At 39.2% G+C, this 21,365-nt stretch overlaps 1 protein-coding gene and 1 long non-coding RNA gene across 2 annotated transcripts in view; one reads left to right on the forward strand and one right to left on the reverse strand.

Moving 5' to 3' along the window:
• Positions 1–21,365, forward strand: part of ZMAT4 (zinc finger matrin-type 4) — a 248,788-nt gene that overhangs the window by 163,988 nt on the left and 63,435 nt on the right. The window lies entirely within an intron of this gene.
• Positions 421–12,658, reverse strand: LOC129150111 (uncharacterized). Its single transcript, XR_008556839.1, has 3 exons — positions 12,561–12,658; positions 11,935–12,236; positions 421–546 (listed from the first exon to the last, which is right to left on the reverse strand). It is a non-coding gene; the product is annotated as an uncharacterized LOC129150111 (long non-coding RNA).

A 21,365-nucleotide genomic window follows, 5' to 3' on the forward strand; every position in this document is an offset into this window, starting at 1 on the left:
GAACCTCAGTAGGGGTCTTACAGGAGACAACCCCATCCATGTTTCTTTCTCATTGATGTTTCTATCTCTCTATCCTTGCCCCTTTCTCTCTCTAAAAAAAGTCAATAGAGATATATTTTTTAAAATGTCATTTGCCCAGGATGTCATTGTGGCCTGAATTGACTCAGTGGCTATTTTGTACATAGTTTCTATTACAGGAAATTACCTACATAATCATTATTTTAATATGGCACTGGAAGGTTATGTTTTTAAAATTTAAGTTGAATAATTCTCTGAGTCCCATTAATCCTTTTCTCTTTAGGGGATACAGGGAGTGGTGGGTGCATAATTTTAAGGAAATGCATGTTAACACCTTGTTTTAAGTCACTTGATTCAGACCTTGGTTGATTCAGAGACTGAAATGCAGAAATCACACCTTTACTGGGATGTCAGCCTCTTCAAGTCTGAGTCAGCCTCGTTGTTATTAATTCTGTGGTGTTCAGCAATTCTCATGATAACTGTTGACTTTTATTGTCTCTTGAAAATTGGTTCCATTCTGAAAATAATCTGAAAATAATTTTATGTTATATTTTGCGGTCATATTACTCTAGTGTTCTTTCTGACCCCTTCTCCAACACTTGCAATTTGGCTGTGAGAAATGTAGTTTCAAGATAGAGAAGACATTTCACCAGTTCTGTGTATCCTCATGGGAATTGCAGAGTTGGTTTTTTTTAAAGCTATTTTATTATTTTTATATTTAAGACTCAGAGTATCTTCCTTTATTTGGAACTTTTGAAGGTGGTTATTTCTTTTCAAGAACTACCCATTTGAGCCTTAACCAAAGAAGCAATTACTTTCTAAGGATACCTAGTTCTGCATTTGGCAGCTCTCAGCTCAGAAAAGTACTGTGCCTCTCTCTAGAGGGAGGTGTTTGTTAAAAAGATGAAAGGTTTTCATTTTAAAAACTTTGCCATTGCATCTTATGAATTCAGTGAAATTAAAATTGATCCTAGGGCCCTAAACCCTCATAAAAGATTCCTCAATGCCCCCAAAGCATCCGTTGGACTGTTGCTTGATTGTCTGAGACATAAACTCTTCTTTACCCATTGATCCATTGTCAGTGGTTTCATGTTGCTACTCAAAGCCCCTATTTAATTATGAGTTCCTCTGGGCTATGTCACTTGTGACCCCCCCGCCCCATTTTTCTCCTCTTATAGCCCCAGAAACTTTAGAAAGCATAGCAAATTATCCTCCTTTTAAAAGTTATTTTTTCTGAAAGAATAATAGAAGCCAACTGAAGAAATGTGAAGGCATTTAAAGTTGACCTTCTGAACACCAGGAAAAAAAAAAAAAACCACCACCAACAACAAAAGCAACATTTTAAGGAGTTTTGATTGTGTTTGTCAGAATAAATTGAACACTGGCTTTTAAAAAATGATGGATATGTGCAGGGCTTGAGGCAACTCTTTGACTTTATGTCAGAGATGCTGGTTTTTCCCAAACTTAAAGCTTCTGTGCAGCATACTTCAACCCTGACTTCCTGGGGGAGTTGATTTTTCAATTGCAATCAGTTCTGTGATCGAAAGTCTGTTCCTTGAGAATAAAAGGCATATGAAGTGTGTGTGTGTCCCTGTGTCTATGTGTTTGCACACTCAAATTTCTACTAAGGAATGTTTTCAAGCCCATCAATTGAGAAAGCAACAACATATTGAGAAGTACATTTGAGTAATCACAGGCTGCTCTGGAAATTTCACCCATTGTTATTGCTGGACAACTTTCTCCCTGTTGTGTACAACATATCTTACAGAAGTCAGCTAAGAAAAGAAAGAAGGAAGGAAGGAAGGAAGGGAGGAAGGAAGGAAGGAAGGAAGGAAGGAAGGAAGGAAGGAAGGAAGGAAAGAAGGAAGGAAAGAAAGAAAGAAAGAAAGAAAGAAAGAAAGAAAGAAAGAAAGAAAGAAAGAAAGAAAGAAAGAAAGAGGAAAGCTTAGCCCTAGTTGGTTTGGCTCAGTGGATAGATCATCGGCCCATGGACTGAAGCATCCTGGCTTCAATTCTGGTCAAGGGCATATACCTGGATTGTAGGCTCAATCCCTGGCCCTGGTCGGGGCATGTGCAGGGGGCAACCAATCGATATATCTCTATCAGATTAATGTTTCTCTATCTCTGTCTCTGTCTCTCCCTTCTACTCTCTCTAAAAATTAATGGAAAAATATCCTTTGGTGAGGATCACCAACAAAAACACAAAAAAAAAGAAAGAAAAGCTTACAGGTCTATAATCTTCATAAAAGAGCCTCCGACACTTTTCCTGTTGTATCAGCCCTCAGTCTTTCCTCCATTCAAACGTTAACTAATTAGGTTACAGTATATTTGACCTAATAAACTCTCCTTTTCAGAAAACATGCACAACGTTAATGTCCATTAGTCACTTACTCTACAATAGTAAATGTTTTCAAGAGCCTTTGCATGGCCATGATGCCAACCTTAATCAGGAGGTCTCTGGAAGGTGCAAAGTGATTTTTCAAGGCCACAGAATTAGTAAATGATAGAGCAAGGGTGCATATCCAGGACTTCCAAACTGAAGTCTCATGCTCTGTCTGGAACACTGCAGCCACTCTCTTAGTGGGAATTGCTTAAGTAAATATTTAGTACCTTTACTACCAGGGAACTAGGTTTTGATTGTTGAAGTCAGAGGATGGGATAGTCTGGAATCGAGCCTCTAAGTATACCTTGGTGCTGGGCTGAAGTGTGTGTGTCTATGTGTGGTGGGATGGGGCGTTCTTTAAAGAGATAGGAGTCACAGAGAGCACAGGAGACAGCAGGGGATTGTAGGGGGCAGGAAAGGATGCATATCCTATATAATAACACCCTAATATGCAAATCTACAGAGCAGCAGGATGACCTGCAAACGACCGGTCGCTATGACGCACACTGACCACCAGAGGACAGATACTTAATGCAGGAGCTGCCCCCTGGTGGTTGGTGCGCTCTCACAGGGGCAGCGCTGCTTAGACAGAAGCCAGGCTCAAGGCTGGTGAGCACAGTGGCAGTGGTGGGAACCTCTCCTGCCTCTACTGCAGGCGGGCGGTAAAGAGCGAGGGGTCCCGGACTGTGAGAGGGATGTCTGACTTCTGGCTTAGGCCCAATCCCCAGTGGGACATCCCCTGAGAGGTCCCAGACTGCGAGAAGGTGCAGGCTGGGCTGAGGGACCCGCCCCCCCCCCCAAGTTCACGAATTTCATGCACCGGGCCTCTAGTAATGGGAAGGAAACAGTGCTGAAATTTTCCCTGTCACCCTCATCATTTGTTTCACAATGTGGTCAAAGCAATGATTCAAACTGATTGATTTCCCAAGCTATCTTTTACTTGTTGGTGCCTTGGCTAAGTTGACCTCTCAGAAATCATACAAATGGAAATGCTTTATACAGGTTTGGGAGAGAAAACCTAGGTACACTCTATTGTTCATCAGTTTTTTTTAGAATTGAGTTATCCATATAAGTAGCTGATTCTAGACCACTGAGAAATTGCGGCCCTCTCTTCTGAGAAGATTATCTACCATCTAAATGGGGAGATGGAATAAAGACATATGACTAGACTATAGAACTATCACTGGGAAAACCCTATAAATGTGTTCAAATTAATATACTGCAAATGATGCGCAAGGTGCTGAAGGGATGTGGGTAATGGACTCATTAGACCCTGCAAGAAGCTAGATTGCAAAATAAATCATGCACTGGTATCTTTTCTATAACTATGTGGTTGGCTCTATTCCTTAGGTGCTTTTACACACAAGTGAATTGTGTAAGTTTATTGATGTTTGAGTTGTGTTTTTTTTTTTGTTTTTTTTTTTTTTTGTAAAGTGATCACAAGGTATTATGAATGCAGAGAACCTAATTCAGCTTAAGATCACCATGCTGAACAATTCCCCTAGACAGGAAACCTCTACCTGCAAACTGTACATTTCCTTCCCAACTCCCCACCTACAGAATCAGAACTTCTAGAGACTCTTAATTGTGTGTGTAGTGACTACTTACTGCATAGGGTTATCACTTTCGCTTACTTTTAAATTTCTGGATGAACTTAAGAATGTGGAAATAATTTTTCTGTAGGTGCTGTTAGGAGTGTTTCTGGGCTGTGAAATATAATTTTTAGAGGTGAAAGCAAATAGAAAATATTTCTCCCCAGCTATATAAGGGGACAAACACAAATTCGTGCATACTGTGCTTAGATGCTAAATCAATAAGGCCTTTTTCATGCATCTCTAACTGCTGGTGGGCCAAAAAAGAAATCAAAATTATTCAATATAATGGCATTTAAATCTTAATTTTTATCTAATATTTAAACAAACCCTTTAGATAATGCTCCATCTAGAGAGTTCCTAAATCATTCTAGTCAAAGAGTTTTATAGATTTTTTAAAACCATGTTATATTCTCCTGCTTATTACCAAATGATTATGTAAAAACAATACTATCACAGAAATAAGAAAGAATAAAATAAAACAATGCATTATTATGGTGGATTGGAAAGCCACCCCCAGAAGATTTGTTCACCAGAACCTCAGACTTGTGCCTCATTTGGAATAAGGGTCTTTGCAGATGTAGTTAAGGTAAGAATTTGAAATGAAATTATCCTGGATGGGATGGACCCTAAATTCAATGAAGAATGTCCTTAGAAGAGACAGGAAAGGAAAAAAACACACACCAGAAACACAGAGAGAAAGTCCATGTGAAGACAAAGCAGAGGTAGGAGCCATGTAAGCCACAGCCAAAGAATGCTATGAGCCACCAGCAGCTGGAAGACTAAGGAAGAATTCTCCCTTAGAGCCTTTAGAAGGAGTGGGAATTGTAGACACTTTAATTTCTGACTTCTAACCTCCAAACTGTAAAACAATACATTTCTGTTGTTTTAAGCAATTCTTGCATCTAAAATTGAGGTGTGTAAAACTGATATTTAAGACATCATGACCTAAATCTTCCACCCTAGGAATCTGCAGTCCAGTCTGTTCAACCATTAGACATGACTATATATGAAACCACAGAAACTCTTGAGTCTACTTAACTAGCTGGGTGAATCAAGAAAGGGTTCCCTGTGGTCATTTTACTAGGAAAGAACTGGATGTAAGCAGAAATCTGTTCCAGATGAAGGAATAGTTTGGATCTTATGTGTAGACACAAAATGTCTGCAGGTCAATATTTACTTAAGAGGTTTAGTCTGTATATTTTAAGATGGCGGATTCATATTAAACTGAGAAATTGCCATAATCTCAGGGTTAGGATGCCAGCTTATTCTTGGGTTCAGGAATAAAGGTAGCTCCCAACCAAAGCTTCAGATCTCAAAGCTTGGAGCATGAAACACTCTCAAAATACCCAAGTGAATTCCTTTCTCAGTTTCTTAATTTGTGAAATGAAAGATTTGGACTTCACGGTACCATTATGTTCCTTTTATGTTAAGAGGTTTAAGACTATGATTTGATTCTGATCCAAATTATCTTCTTACTAGAGTTCTGGTGCACAAAAATTCGTTCACTCAGGGGGTCCTTCAGCCCAGCCTGCACCTTCTCGCAGTCTGGGTCCCCTCGGGGAATGTCTGACTGATGGCTTAGGCCTGCTTCCCAGGGAATTGGGCCTAAGCTGGCAGGCAGACATCCCTCTGGCAGGCTGGGAGTCCTCAGGAGATGTCCAACTAACGGCTTAGCTCTGGGAGAGCAGGGCTAAGTCATTAGTCGGGCATCCTTAGGGCTGCTGTGGAGGTGGGAGAGGCTCCTGCCACCACTGCTGTGCTGGCCAGCCATGAGCCAGCTTCTGGCTGAGCGGAGCTCCCCCTGTGGAAGTGCACTGACCACCAGGGGGCAACTCCTGCATTGAGCATCTGCCCCCTGGTGGTCAGTGCACATCATAGTGACTGGTCGTTCCTGGTCATTCTGCTGTTAGGGTCAATTTGCATATTATCCTTTTATTATATAGGATAATTCCATCAAATATAAAACATTAGGGGAACAGGCCAGGAAGAGGAACTGAAAATATCTTGCATTAGAATTGAGTGAAATTAAACAAGTCACCCTATGTTTCTGAGCCTCAGGGTCTAATTTGTAAAAGCATTCTTATGAAGTACACAACCCAATGAGCTATTACAGGTCTAACATTCCAGTATAGCACTATCTAATGTGATCGCCATTGGCCACATGTGGCTGTTGGACACCTGAAATGTTACTAGCCTGAATGAAGAGGGCCTGCGAGTGTAAACTACACAACAGATTTTGAACACTTGACATGAAAAACTAATGTACGTCTCCTATTAATATTTTATATTGATCATATGTTTAAATTATAGTATTTTATATATGTGATATAAATAAAACATTAAAATTATTTCATGTTTTGCTTCATTTATTTATTTTTTTACTGTGGCTTCTAGAAAATTTAAATTATATGTGTAGCATGTAGGTCACATTGCATTTTTGCTTTACAATGCTGTTCTATGATATCTATGCAAAACAATTTTGAGAATAAGCTCCAAATACCCAGAGTTACATAGAGTGATCATATGTGCATTTAATGGCATGTGTATACATATGAATATTTGCACATATCTATGTATACAAGGCATCTTCTAAAAGAACAAAGTTACTGTTAAATTATGTTTCATTGCCTTCCTTTGCTATCAGGCAACCTAGAACCACCATCAGTTTTGGTTAAACACCTAATTATGGAAAATAAAGGTGTTGACTTAACACAAATTATGTATAGATTACCTTTCTTTATATATTTTTTTATTTTGGGGAAAATATGCCATTGAAAAGTTGTATATTGTTAAGGTATTAAGAAAATGAAACAAGTAAAATAAAAAAAAATAAATTCTTAACAATATGAAAAAGACTTCCTGAACATATCTACAGACAGATTCACACAAAATGTATGCATTAACGGAATGAGGGGTTAGTGATGCTATTGTAGCACTGGTATATATGGCTCAGATCTCTTTAATATTTATGGTACATATACCACTTATATCCCCGTTTTCCTTCCACTCTACCACTGCCTATTATTCCTCACTTTCTAAGCTTATTTTCTTCCGATAATTTATCTTCTTGCACAATTATTTATATGTTAGGAACAATGTTTTTTCTTGTTAAATCTTATAAGCCAGATTCACTTATCCTTTCATTCAGTATCTTTGTACATCCTGCTATGGGAAAAGCACTGTCATACACACTCAAGGAAATACAGAGATGAATTAGACTCAGATTTTAACCTCTAATATTTACTCTTTAGGAATCTCATAAGATTTATGGAATATAAATCTATTAATGTAGTTTTGTGCAAGGGTTAAGCACAGGATTGATAGTAGGTACCACAATACATGTGTTTGAATACTCGGTCTCCTACTGTTTGGTTGTGGAGCTTAGCCAAGTAATTTAATTTCTATAAACCTCAGTTTATTCATCTATAAAACAAAACTCATACCAATTACCTTCTACAGAGGTTTAGAGAAGATAATCCACTTAAATGGATCTGTTCTAAGCCTGGTGGGGAATATGTTCTCATGATAGTTAGCTGTTATTTTTCCAATTATGGATGTAAATATGAGAGGCAGAATAAGCATTTGAAATACAAATAAATGTGTTGGGGATATTTCAGAACAAGTAACACATATTTCTGTTTGAAGAAAGAAGAAAAACTTTGTGTAAAAAGTAGAACTTGGTCTAGTCAAAAGAGAATTTGCATAAATGCAGTTGAAGGTTGGTCATTCCAAATGGAGGAACCAACATGAGTGATTTGAACCTTTGCATATGGAGTAGAAAATCATTAAGTGGGTGTTGAAAATAAGATTTCTGAGAGATAGTAGAGAGAACTAAGATTGAAAAGGAAACTTCAAGTAAGACTCTCTCAAGTAAATATTATAATATCTATACAAGATCTTCCATAGAAATACAGTCTTAATATTCATTGTATGATGTATCTTTATCACCATATATTTAGATTCAAAGTAGTAATGATTCTGTATAGTATAGAATAGTATATAGTGTAACATAACAGAGTATAGTATATATAGGATAGTATTGTGTTGGCATTTTCCCCTGTGATTGCTCTTTCTTTTTATTCTCTCTAAATTTCAAAGCACCCAAAAGCAATATGGACATCCTCCTAGTTTATTAATGCCATTTCCAAATTCTCACCTCTCTGCTCCAAATTGATAATCATGTTCCTTTAAGTCTGATACCATCCAGCTAACTTCTAGACCTTATCACCCCTCCAACAGTTCATCATTTCCATTCAAAATTCTATGTCTAGCCCACAGCATTCTAATCTTAAAATAATGTCTTAATTCTACTATAACAGTTCTTCATATGTTTTTATAATATAATAAAGGGATCAGTCCTTCTAGCTTCACCATTTACTAGCCATATGACATTGGAAAATTTACTTCTCTGAGCTTATAATGGAGATAGTCTTACTGCATACTTCATAACGTTCTTGTGAAATCAAATAATGTATATGGAATGCTTAGCACAATAGTTGGTGCATAATAAGTCTTCTAAAAATGTTATTTTCAGTGTTATGACCTTTAGTCCTTTGATCCATATGTTACCATTGTGTCAACACTTTCCTGTCTTCATTTATTCATTCTTCAGCTGACACATCAATGTGTCTCCCTGTCTTCAGTATATCTCTCATTAGTACCCTCAGTCCCTTACCCCCTGTGTTAACCCCTCTCAGACAGGCTGTAACCTGGAGCCATACAGCTTCGGTCTTCAGTCCTTTGCTGTGATCATAATGCTGAGACTCCAATGGGGAAAATCACCAGAACTTTGGACTATGATAAAGACAAAATCCTTCCTTAGCTTTTCACTCAGAACCTAGTCCTCCTATGCATCCCTATATAACATTTCTTTTTTTATTCTCTAAGAACAAACAATTCAAAGCTGACACTTGTTTGAAGTCTCCTCCTAACCTCCACCACATTCTCTCTTCATGGGTGGCTTCCCTTCCTACTGCAGGTACAAAATTGAGACCTTCAAATAGTAAATTCCTAGGCCTTCTGTCTCCATACTTAAGGGTTTACTTTTACCTCCTTCGCCATCCTCTCAAAGGAGACTCTGAGAAATAGGGCTATTGTCAATGGCAAAGCCTTATTAACAGACCTATTGTTTAACACAGAGAGCGATTATTGCTATATAAAAGAAAAGATGCTTCTTTCATTGAATTTAAAGTCAATTGAGCAAGTTGAAATCATTCAAATATGAAAAATCAGCTTTGAAAGCATTTAAAGCTCATAGGTATAAGATGTTTTAGTTATATTCCCTGCTTATATATAGTTGAAATGTTTTAAATGGTAGAAAACTTATAATTCAAATGATACATTGAAATATAATATTATTAATAAATGTTATTGAATATTAATTTTAGGAGTGTATATTGTCTTCCTGATCCATAAAGATAGTAAAACAATGAATACATTATAAATATACATATAAAATGCACACATACTCATATATATATATGTATATATATACATATATATATATACACTTTTGTGTATATATGTATATGTATATATTCTTATTTTTCTTTGTTTATCTAAATATTAGATTCTTTTTTAAATATTAGATTCTAATGTTTGACTACGCTACAGATATATCTGGTTTCAAAATGTTCTAGTTACATAATGTGGTGATACATTCTCAGTGTGCTTAATGCCCTTGAAAATCTCAGCCTCTCTGACAGAATATTTCACAGCAGTATTCTTAGGGGGAATATATGTCTCAGGTTTTCAAGGATAACCCAAACTTCAAATCTCCTGACTCATTAGTTTTTTGATTATTGGTTGGTTCAATATCTTCCTGAATATCTGCTAGAACAAGCACGGTTCACTGGGGAAGTTAGATGCAAAGGCAGATAAGAACAATGATATTTTAAATATAATTATTTGTGAAAACTGCAAAAAGAACAACTAATTCAGAGTGGGGTTACCAGGAAAAGCTTCACAGGGTCATATGTCCTAAACTTTGGGTGGAAATTTAGTTCATTAAATGGGTAATCCCATAACTCCTCATTGTCTCCACCTTTTTCCCAAATTTAAAACCCAGTCTATTGTGGCTTTTCTGTGGAGGGCTGCAGTTGTAAATGGCTCTGTCCAGCCTACTCCACATCGTCCCTGCATTTCATTTATTTCTACATTTGAATCCTAATTGGTTCCTGTCCATCTTTATCCATCTCTTATTAGCTATCTGCAGCTTTGCTCTCTTAACTCTAAAGACACATGGACATTTTCCTTCAGTCATAGAGACTTAACCCTCACACCAGCGGGATAAAGATCTGGTTGCTCTAAGACAATGTGCTGTACAAAGGTCAACCAGAAATTGATTCTTAAACAACCAGCTCTGCCCATTCCCCTAAATGCCTTGCGTGATTACTACTCTAGGCAGGCGCAGTGGCAGAGAGGGTGATGTGGTGGGACAGGTCAAGAACGCAGGATTGACAGCAGCTTAGTTTGGTCTTGGAAACTAGTCTTGGCCCTTTACACAGATGAGTTGTATATCCTTGGGGAATTTTTCCCCCTCAGTTTCCTCATTTGAGGTCTAAAATCTCTTCTAATGCTGTTATTCCTAGAAATCAACTACAGATTCCTATTTTGTCAGATCTTCATTTTACTCACTGGGAACATTGCTATTTCCTATTGGTTTCTGAGACACCATACTTGGCCTGGCTTTCCTCCTTACTAGCAGCCCTTTAGGGCTGGTTTCTTTGACTGGCCTCTTGGATATCTGACTCTAGAAATTGAAGTGCCCCAGTGCCTTGTCCTTATCATCTACTGTTTTCCCACGTACATATTCTCCCTTGGTGTTCTTACTTAGATCCATGGCTTCAAATACTGTCTTGATGCTTATGGCTGACAGATTTACTTATCTAGCTCTGACTTCTTCCCTAAATTCTAGATTGATATATCGAGCTGCCTATTTTACATCTGCACTTAGTGTCTAATAAGTATTTTAAGCTTAATGTCTCAAATGATCAATCATTGCCTCCCCCACAGCAGCCATTGCCAGCCCTGCTTTCCCACCTTGTCACTGTAAACGCTATCACATCCATGCAGTTACTCATGCCAAAAACCTTGATCAGAGTCTTCCATTCCCATTGATTCCTTTCTTCCCGGCTAATCCCACATCTAATCCATTCATAAATACAGTTTTTCTACTCTCAAATATATATCCATAATCTGACCATTTTTATTTATTTTTATTGACTTTTTACAGAGAGGAAGGGAGAGGGATAGAGAGCTAGAAACATCGATAAGAGAGAAACATCGACCAGCTGCCTCCTGCACACCCCCTACCGGGGATGTGCCCACAACCAAGGTACATGCCCTTGACCGGAATCGAACCTGGGACCCTTCAGTCTGCAGGCCTGCAGGCCGACGCTCTATCCACTGAGCCAAACCGGTTTCGGCAATCTGACCAAATTTTTAACCACATCTACCATGACCACTCTTGTTTAAGCCACTTCATTCTCTCCCAGACCATGCCACAGCCTCCTCATTGTTCTTCATCTTCTGCACACAGTCAGTCATACTTCTAAGAGTAAATTGGATGATTAAATACCCCTCTAAAACACCTCTAATGACTTTCCATTGTAAATAAATAAAATTTATACTTGTCATTAGAGCCTGCAAGGCCCACATGATCTGGCTCCTGCCTTTCCTGCCCTCTCTCTCCCCACTCTTCCCCTCGTTCACTGTGCTTCACTTGCTGATTTTCTTTTCACAGGACAAAATCAAGTGTGTTCCATCATCAGAGACTTTGAATTTGCTTTCTTCCACTTGGAATTCTGTTCCCCAGATCTTCATATAGCTGTCCCCTTTCATTATTTAGGTTGCAACTCAAATGTAAGCTTTTCAGAGAGATGTTTCTCAATTCTCTGAATAAGGCAGCCCCCACTCCATCATGCTCTACCACATTACCTTATTTCAACTTCTTCAGAGCACTTGGCAGTATTTGAAATTATCTGATTTTCCCCACTACATGTGTACTATATGTTTCTGTCCATCAGAATAGAAGTTTCTTGGGGCAAGTACTCTGTTCATTGTCTTCATGGTTATATCTTCAGTGGCTGAATCAGTGCCTGGTCCTTGGGAAGTACAGTCAATATTTGTTGATTGACTCACTGACCATTCTTGCTGCTTTTCTCCTTTAGCAATGGGGTGAGACATGAAAGTCTCCCTCTAAGGAGAGAATCCTTTTTATGTGGTTCAGCCTCTTGATCCTGAGGAAGGTAGAAAGAGAATGTATATTAAGATCTGAGAAGAATCTATGAGTACTTTGAAATATATTTACAGCTAACCATTTAATTAAATATTTCCTTATTCAACAAATATTTTTAAGTATTAAAGGTGTGTTGGATACACCTTAAGTATTAAAGGTGTCTAGTATCCAACTAGAGGCTAGGCAACAAAAGCAAGTAAGCCAACGTCTCTACCCTTAAGGAGTTCATAATTCGGTAAGGAAGGGGACAGCTGTCTTAGCTTTGTCTGCTACAACAAAATATTACAGACTGGGTAGCTCAAACAACAAAAATTATTTTTTTTACCGTTCTGGAGACTGGAAATCTAAGTTCAGGAGCCAGTATGATTGGGCACTCTCTCTGGTCTGCAGATGGCTACCTTTTTGCTGTTTCCCCACACGACCTTTCCTCAGTGTGAGCTCATGGAGAGAAAGATGGAGATTTCTCTCTCTTCCTCTAATAAGACTACAAATTCTATTGGATTAGAACCCCACTTTTATGACCTCATTTAACCTCAGTTAACTCCAGAGACCCATCTCCAAATACAGTCACACTGGGAATTAGAGTTTCAAATATGAGTTTTGGGGCAACACAACTCAGTCTATAGCAGACATATATGCAGATCCTTGCAAAGCACCAACAGGAAAGCACAGGATTCTGAGAGCACAAGCAAGAGAAGTCAGTGTGAGCAAGGATTAGCAGACCCAACCCTTCCCAAGAGGAATCTGCTTTGGGGTCATTGATGAGAGCCTGGCAAACTGGTGTTTCTTGAGTGTCTATAGAATATAGGTGACAAAGGGCCACCCACCACTCACAGAAAGCCTCTCCCACTTGGAGTCAGCACTGCAGTTGCTTGGATGGATCAAGTAGGGACTTTATTTCTATAGTTTATTACTGCAGGGCTGAAACTTGGAGAAGAAGGGGTCCTTTATTTCGTCTTAGGGTCAATGCGATGTCAGAGGTCCCTGTGGTTTTTAGAACTCTACATGTCTCACACCTGTGTGATGGATCTCCAACAACCAAGATACTAGTAAATTTTGTTTACTGTTGTTGCTGGAATGTTTGATGTGGCCCTTGTACCCCTAGTGTTCAATGAGTCATAGGAGAGATAGATCTGGGGATCTGCAGGCTAGTGATGACCACTTCTTCCAGCCAGGCTAATCGAGGCCACGTTAGTCTTCTTGGCTTTGTGGCTCCAATTATGAATAACTTGCATATCAGTGAAAATGAAAATAGCTAAAATGATTATGCTAGGCATTTGCCAGTATTTTCTCATACATTATCTCATGTTAATCCTCACACCCACCTTTCAAAGAAAATAATATCAGTCTTGTTTTTCAAGAAGAATGCTTTGAGTAGTAATGGCATTAGACCAGAGCAGCCTCTGAGTCTGGACTCTGGCTGTTATTGCATAGTGTCCTAGTGCCACATGCTGCCCCACTGTGACTGCTCTGACGGCATGCACTCTGATGACCTGTAGCTAATCTCTGGCTGGCTTCCTCTGTTATGTCAAGTGACCCTTTCTTTAGTGTCATAGCATCCTCTCCAGTCTTCATTCTTCTCAGGGGTGAGCAGAAGACTGCCTTCTCCAGTCTTCATTCTGCTCACGGGTGAGCAGTGTCCTTGCTAGTTCCCCAGCTACACAGAAGTCACCCTGAAACCTCAGTTGCTCTTTTATTTGTCTAGGTGTTTGACACATAAGAGGGAGGCAATAAATGTTTGTTAAATTAAGTGTTAATGCTATATAATTTCTTAGAAGCACATAACCTTTGAACTAGCCTTAAGCACCCTCTTTAGTACAAAACTCAGAGAAGTGCAAGGTGATTCAGTTAGCACCATTGTTTAGAGTAGAACTGATGCTTGGGCCAGTGTTCCTTCCTCTCCATAACCCAACATCAGTCATACCTGGTTCTTCTGAGAATACAACCTCAGCCTCGAAATGATCTCTTCTTAGTGTTAGAGAAGACAGGTATTTAGGGGCAAGGATTCTTCCATATATCTTTCAATTATGTACCATAAATACATACTCATTCTCTTCACTGTTTGATTTTTTTTAAATCATCAGATCTATCTTATTTTATTATATTTATTGTTGAAAGTAAAAGAAAAGAAAAAAATAAAGGCGACTCACTATTTTCTTTGGGCAGATACAAATGTAAACTCTGAATGTCTGAAATGAACTATTTTGTTTTCTTTATATTTTATATACTAGAGGCCCAATGCTTGAAATTCATGCAAGAGTAGGTCTTCCTTCCTCCAGCTGCTGGCACCAGCTTCCCTCTGGCACCTGGGACCCAGGCTTTGCTCCAGCCACCAGCAGGCACCTGGGACCTGGGCTTTGCTCCAGCCGCCATCTTCGTCTGGAAGGATGTCTGGAATGATGTCCGGAATGATGTCCATTCTAATTAGCATATTACCCTTTTATTATTATAGATTTCAAATTATAAGTCATAGTAATTGGTTCCTGGAAAGAATTATCAGGTCGTTTATCAACTGAGCTTTCTGTTATGTTTTTATGTCTTGTTAATGTGCAATTTAAGCATGCTAAATACTTTGAACTGACTCTTACTACTAAGCTTATGAGAACTGTTATTCTGGTCAAATGGGAGTGGAGTTTCTACTTTTGCGGATACTGAATGAAAGATTCAATATTTATAATGTCCATTAAATAAATTCTCTGACCTAGTAGCTGGTGTGTAGAGCTTATATAATTGAGCCATGGGTAAGTTTTTCACAATATGATTTGACCTACGTTGAACAATTCATAGATGACATTAAAAAATCACTATGATAATTATATTTTAGACCCTAAATGACTCTTAGAGATCTGCCATAAGTCAGTCGTTCTATAGAGGGGAAAAAATCCAGAGAGGAGAGACACAATATTTTCCTGATTCTCCACCCCATTTCCCAGTGATCTTGAAGCTGAGGCCTGTGGACCACTTAGAGATGTGGCACAAAAGGGCCCAAGGAATCGATGCCATTAGCTTAATGATGTCAGATAATGTTATTATTGTTGCTGATTCCTTTGACTCCAAAGCTGGGACAAATTCCCAGCATTGCCTGATACTACCAGGATGAATCACTCTGGTTTCTGCTGTGCTTATTACCTGCTTTAACTCTGAACCCATGGATCTTTGCAGATTACCAGCTGCTCAGACCTGGACTCACTTCACAGCACCAGCTCATGGAATTGCATGATGCTTCCCAGACATTTTCTTCCAGAATTATGCACCAATTAGGACCATCTTGAGTTTTGTTGTGTCTGCATTGACCCTTTAGTGGAGTAAATTCAGGCCTTGCCTAAATATTTCAGCATCTGCATGGTGTTTTGTTTTTGTTTGTTTGTTTGTTTGTTTGTTTTTCCCAGATCAGAAGTCCTGGTGTGTGCAGACCTTTCTCACAGGTACAAGCTCTGTGCCTGGTCTTCAGTAACCTTCCCAAGGTCCCTCAATCCCTGTCTGGTAGAGCTGAGACTACAATAACAGTGTCTTCCCTTCCCACCCAGTTCACTGTCCTTTGCAGTACATCACCCATTCTTATAAGGCTAGAATTACTAAGACCAGAAATGGTGGATATCACTTCTCTAGTAAATGGCTCAGGTCTCAATTTTGTGGAACAGCTCACATTGCTAATACCTATTAGACTATAAATAATTCCTCCAAGACTTTGCTGGTATTCCAAATGGTCTACGATGCACTGGAAATAAATAAACAGCAGGGGATATATAATCAAATGCCTCTGCTGAAAATTGCGCAGCACAGGCTTAAAAGGAGCTTGAGCAACAAAAAGGCTTGTCTGAGAATTCCACTAAAATATAAACAGATCTGTCTCAACATTTTGGTGCCTGTTTGCATATAGATGGTATTAGGTACTATAGTTGCAGAATTATAACCTATCAGGGCCATTTGTAATAGGATGACTCAAATAGAAGCAATAGAAAACCAAGTGGCAAGATCAAGAATTTAATAAAATCTGTAAGCAAGTGATTGGGAGTAAGGAATTGTTGGTTGGATAATTTATGTTATAACATACGATAGATTTCATATTGGGAGCATCTCAAAATCTGAAATTGTGTTCCCTTTGAACACAATCCTTGCTTTGCTAGTAAATGGGATTTAGATGGCATAGGAAGGCTCCTGAGCTATAAAAGTGTTCTTTAGTAGGAAGAAAAGTGATGTTCATCAGGTAGTAGATTGCCTACCCCTGGGCAGGAAAGACCTCACTTTATCCTGGCTCTGTGCCCTGAGGCCATCAGCCCTGCCTTGCTCTGGGGAAGGATGGAGAAGAAGGGAGCTTTTTGACATGTTTCCCACATCATCCTTTGCTCCAACATCAACTCTCTTGTTGCTCTAAACACATAGACTTTTATTTTTCACTTTAAAGTTTGCCTCTGTTGTGACCCTTCAGGATCAAGAGAGGCAGAAGTGAAATCATCACAAAACGGGTCAGTATTCCTGCCCTCTAGCAATTCGTAGCCTGCTACATTCCTAAATGAGCTGAGACACTTTCACGTCTCAGGATCTCTCAGAACTCTATACAGCTAGTGAGAAAAATCTAGATTTATATTTTGTGTCCAACAACCCCCAAACCCTGGGATTTTGTTTGGCCAATGGCTTAACATTTATTGAGCCAGATGTTTCTACTGTGCATTTTCCTTTTGAGTAAGTGATTTGCTCTGAAAAATGCATGGAAATGTCTTGGGACACTGGTAAGAGGCTGGATTTCAATTCTGAGAATGACATTTTTGACCCATAATTAAAGGACTGGGCTGTTGGTGGTAGGCATGGTCTCCATTGATCCCACCACACTCCAACTTGACTTAACACTGTTGCCACCAGCATCTCTTTGCCTGAGGGTTTTCTCTGGTCACCAGAGCCCACTTTGGTGTCCCCATGGAAGGCTGGAAGCATCAGAGAATTAATACTCTGCTCCATCCCCTAGCAACCTACCCTCAGTGATGGGTGTATAAAAGCCTTTCTCCTTCCTCCCTCAGATGGGATTTCTCTGTAACATTACACTCACTGGCGGAGTCCCCAATGGGATTCAGCCTTATTCAATCTCACTTACTAGAAAACAAACCCTTCCTTAATGGCTTTCCTTACCTGTCTAATTTCCCACCCCCTCCTTAGTGTTTCCTGAAACTGCCTCCAGAATAAACCTGCACTCATTCTTTGAATCAGTCACTTCTGGAGATAGCCAAACTAAGATCCTACTCAAATAGTAATGTCAAGTAGGGACACGAGAAAAGAAGCTGTGTTGTTCAGACTAACACCTGGTTGGGCTGAGTGAGCCAGACCCTGGCTTCTCTTCTTCTTTCCATCTTTAGTGTGACCTGACCTCTAAAACATGTACTTTTTTTTCTTTTTCTAGTTGCAAGAAAACTGTAATGTGCTCAATAAAAAGGTTCACACAATTTCAATTTTTACACTAAACAAATGAGTTCCTAACTTGGATTTAAAAGTATTAAAGGACAATTAAAAACTTTGTCCTAAGTAGTATCTGACTTTCTGTCAACACAAGATGCGTCCTCTTAAAAGATATTTAAACCATGGTTTCATTTTTAAAGTCTGGAGTTTCAGTTAGACACTATGAAATATACTTGGTGTCAGGAAGTATTATTTATACCTGCTTTTTCCCCAGACCCTCTGACAGAATTGTTTGTGAGCATTTAGCCTCTTAGAGCCGTGATCTAGAAGATAAATGCCAGAGGCTCTTATGGGACTCTCTGTTATGAAAGAAAATAGTGCCTCCTTTGCCTTTGTCCTGGATACCCTGCGTCAAAGAATTTATTTCTTTTTCTTCTAATTGGACTGATATTTTAAAATATCTCTAATTATTGAATATGAAAAGTCATATTAAGCTGGTGCTATTCTAATAGTTGTTAGGCTTGTCAAAACACACAGAGGGAGATCTGGCCAGGTGGAGTGTCGTCCAACCAAAAGGTTGCAGGTTCGATGCCCAATCAGGGCACATAACCGGAGCATTCGAGAGGCAGCCAATGGATGTTTCTCTCTCACATCAATGTTTCTCACTCTCTTTCTCTATCTGAAATTAATAAACATATCCTTGGGTATATATCCTTGGGTGAGGATTTGAAAAACAAAACACACACACACACACCACACACACACACACACACACACACACACACACACACACACACACAGATAATGGAAACCTAGTGCTGGTAGGTTAATGTGTAGAAAGCAATGGGGATTCAACTTTGAACTGTCTCAATAATATACTCTAAAGCAGTGGTTCTCAACCTTTTTAATGCCGCGACCCACAGGTTGAGAACCACTAGCAGGGTCGCCTAAGACCATCAGAAAACACAGATATTTACATTACGATTCATAACAGTAGCAAAATTACAGTTATGAAGTAGCAATGAAAATAATTTTATGGTTGGGGGTCACCACAACATGAGGAACTGTATCAAAGGGTCGCAGCATTAGAAAGGTTGAGAACCACTGCTCTAAAGGCTGAGAGCAGGCAGCATTTGAGAGAATATTTCAGTGGTCTTATTTGAGTCTTGCCTCATTTGTTTCATTTTTAAATTAAATTTATTGGTTAATAAGATTATATAGGATTCAATTGTTTGTTTCTATGATACATGATCTGTTATCCAATCTCACAACAATTGTCTACAGCAAAACTACCTATGGGATGGCAACTTCCTTTTAGAAAAGACAAATGTTTGGCTGGTCTTGGGCTTCCTCAGTGAATTACATATTCAGGAAGCAGTTTGTGTCTGTGGGTATAGAGTTAGTTATAGTACAGCATCTTGCCCTTAGTGATATAATCTTTTGTTGTGTGGCTTTTTTCTGTAAGCTTATTGATAGGGCTAAGGAACCCTGCTTCCAATTTAAGTACCCCACATTCTACATTCTAATGCTAATACTTAACCAAGGCTTTGTAACAATAAAGGGTGTTTCACAGGTATTTGCTCAAACAATATTCAAACGATCCACAATTTTCCATTTTACTTTAGTTGCATATATAATTCCTGAAATCCAAATGATGGTGTTTATTGGTGCAGTGATCCAGCGTTCTATGATAACACTTAAAATGAATGTATTCTTGCCAAAACCGGTTTGGCTCAGTGGATAGAGCGTCAGCCTGCGGACTGAAAGGTCCCATGTTCGATTCTGGTCAAGGGCATGTACCTTGGTTGCGGGTACATCCCCAGTGGGAGTTGTGCAGGAGGCAGCTGATCGATGTTTCTCTCTCATTGATGTTTCTAACTCTCTATCCCTTTCCCTTCCTCTCTGTAGAAAATCAATAAAATATATTTTTTAAAAAATGAATGTATTCTTACCTAGAAACTGCCTCTACTACCAAAATTGTAACAGTTTTCTAGATAACATTTAGTTTGAACTGTTGGAAATTGCCAATATTCAAACTTTGGTGAGCATTAGGTTCATCCTGTCAAAAATACACGTGCCTAGACCCTAGCTCCAAGAATTCTGATTCATGAGTGTGGAATGGGACTCTGAAATGTGTGTTTTTAAGAAACCTCTTGTGTATATCAAGGCTTTACAACCATTGTCTGAAAATCTTGCCATTACCTTTCCCAAAATTCTAATATGGGAAAACTCTGTGTATTTTTTAAAATTGTTTATAAAATATATCCTATATAATAAAAGCCTAATAGGCAAATTGATGAACAGCGGAATGACCTATTGAATGACCAATCACTATGATGCACACTGACCACCAGGGGGCAGATGCTCAATGCAGGAGCTGTTCCCAGCCCACAGGCCCCAGGCCAGCCAAGGCAGGTGCCAGCGGGGCCCCCCAATCACCCTACCAATCACCCCACAGAAGGAGGTGACTGGTGGCAGTGGCAGGGGGCAGGGCTGGCCAGCGGATGGCACCAGGCTGTCCAAGGCGGGTGCCAGCAGGGCTCCCCCCACCCCACCCCCGTTTGATGGTCCTGCCGGCCAGGCCTAAGGACCCTACCCATGCATGAATTTCATGCACCAGGCCTCTAGGACATATTATAAAAGATATGATCCATTACATTATTTTATGACCCTTCTGTAAAGTTCATCATGACAAATTCCTCCCAAAGCTCAGGGTCTAGTAATAGCTAAGAAATTTTTTTCTTGGTAAATTTACATCCAATTATTATTCACTTGTGAGATATACTATGTTTCCTCAATCATTCTGGCTCCTAAACTACCTAAAGCAAACTTTTGTAAAATTATTGTAACCTTCTTACAACAGGCTTTTACACTATAAATATTTATTTTATTTTCCTTTAACATTTGATTTAAGAAAAGGAAAATGAGTCAAGCGTTCTTACTTATTGTAAAGATACTTTTATTGAAAGTTGCATAAAATCATTTTTAGAAGTATTGTTAATTCTTAATTTTGTAAAAACATAGAACTTGAGGCAAGGATTAAATCCAATTCTTTGATTGCTAGGTGCAAACAAAGGGTAGCAGAAGTGAGGAAAAATGGAGGGGCTGCAAAGAGGATATGAAGCGATAAAAAGTGATGCATTATTGTATGGGCTGCTGCTTCATGATGAGCTGTGAAGAGTCACAGAAGGCAACTCAACAGGGATGTCACTCAGTATGTGAATGCTTCTGGACTGTCTGTACTGAGGAGACCAACATTAAATGAGCCCATTGGAGGTAGGAAGAAGGGAACATTTCTTTGTCCAGATTAATCTCATCTCTGATTTTCTTTGGGCCAATATTGGCCCCATGGAAAGCTACTTCTCTTATGCTTCCAGGTTGTGTCATCCCTTTGGAGGCTGCTTGGGATGTCAGATCTCATGCCGTACAGAGGGGTGTTTCATTCAGAAAGTCTAGAAATGGCTGAAGGAGCAGCAACTCAGTGCATAGACCTGGCCTAGCATTCTCAGCAAGGCCATGTGGCTTACTGGCTCCTAGTGATGGCATCCAGTCCAGGAAAATGGCCATCTCAGGAAATCCAAGATAACAGATAAGATTTGCATGTAATACATGAGTAGATATGAAAGTGGGGAGCAGGTTAAAAGTGTGGGGTGGGAACAAGATGGGAGGTAATGTAAACCCATAGCTGAATGGAGTAGTGAATGTAGGAACATTGGGAAGAGGGCAAAGCTAATTTAACCAA

This window comes from Eptesicus fuscus, chromosome 8, assembly GCF_027574615.1.
Source record: "Eptesicus fuscus isolate TK198812 chromosome 8, DD_ASM_mEF_20220401, whole genome shotgun sequence".
NCBI lineage: Eukaryota > Metazoa > Chordata > Mammalia > Chiroptera > Vespertilionidae > Eptesicus > Eptesicus fuscus.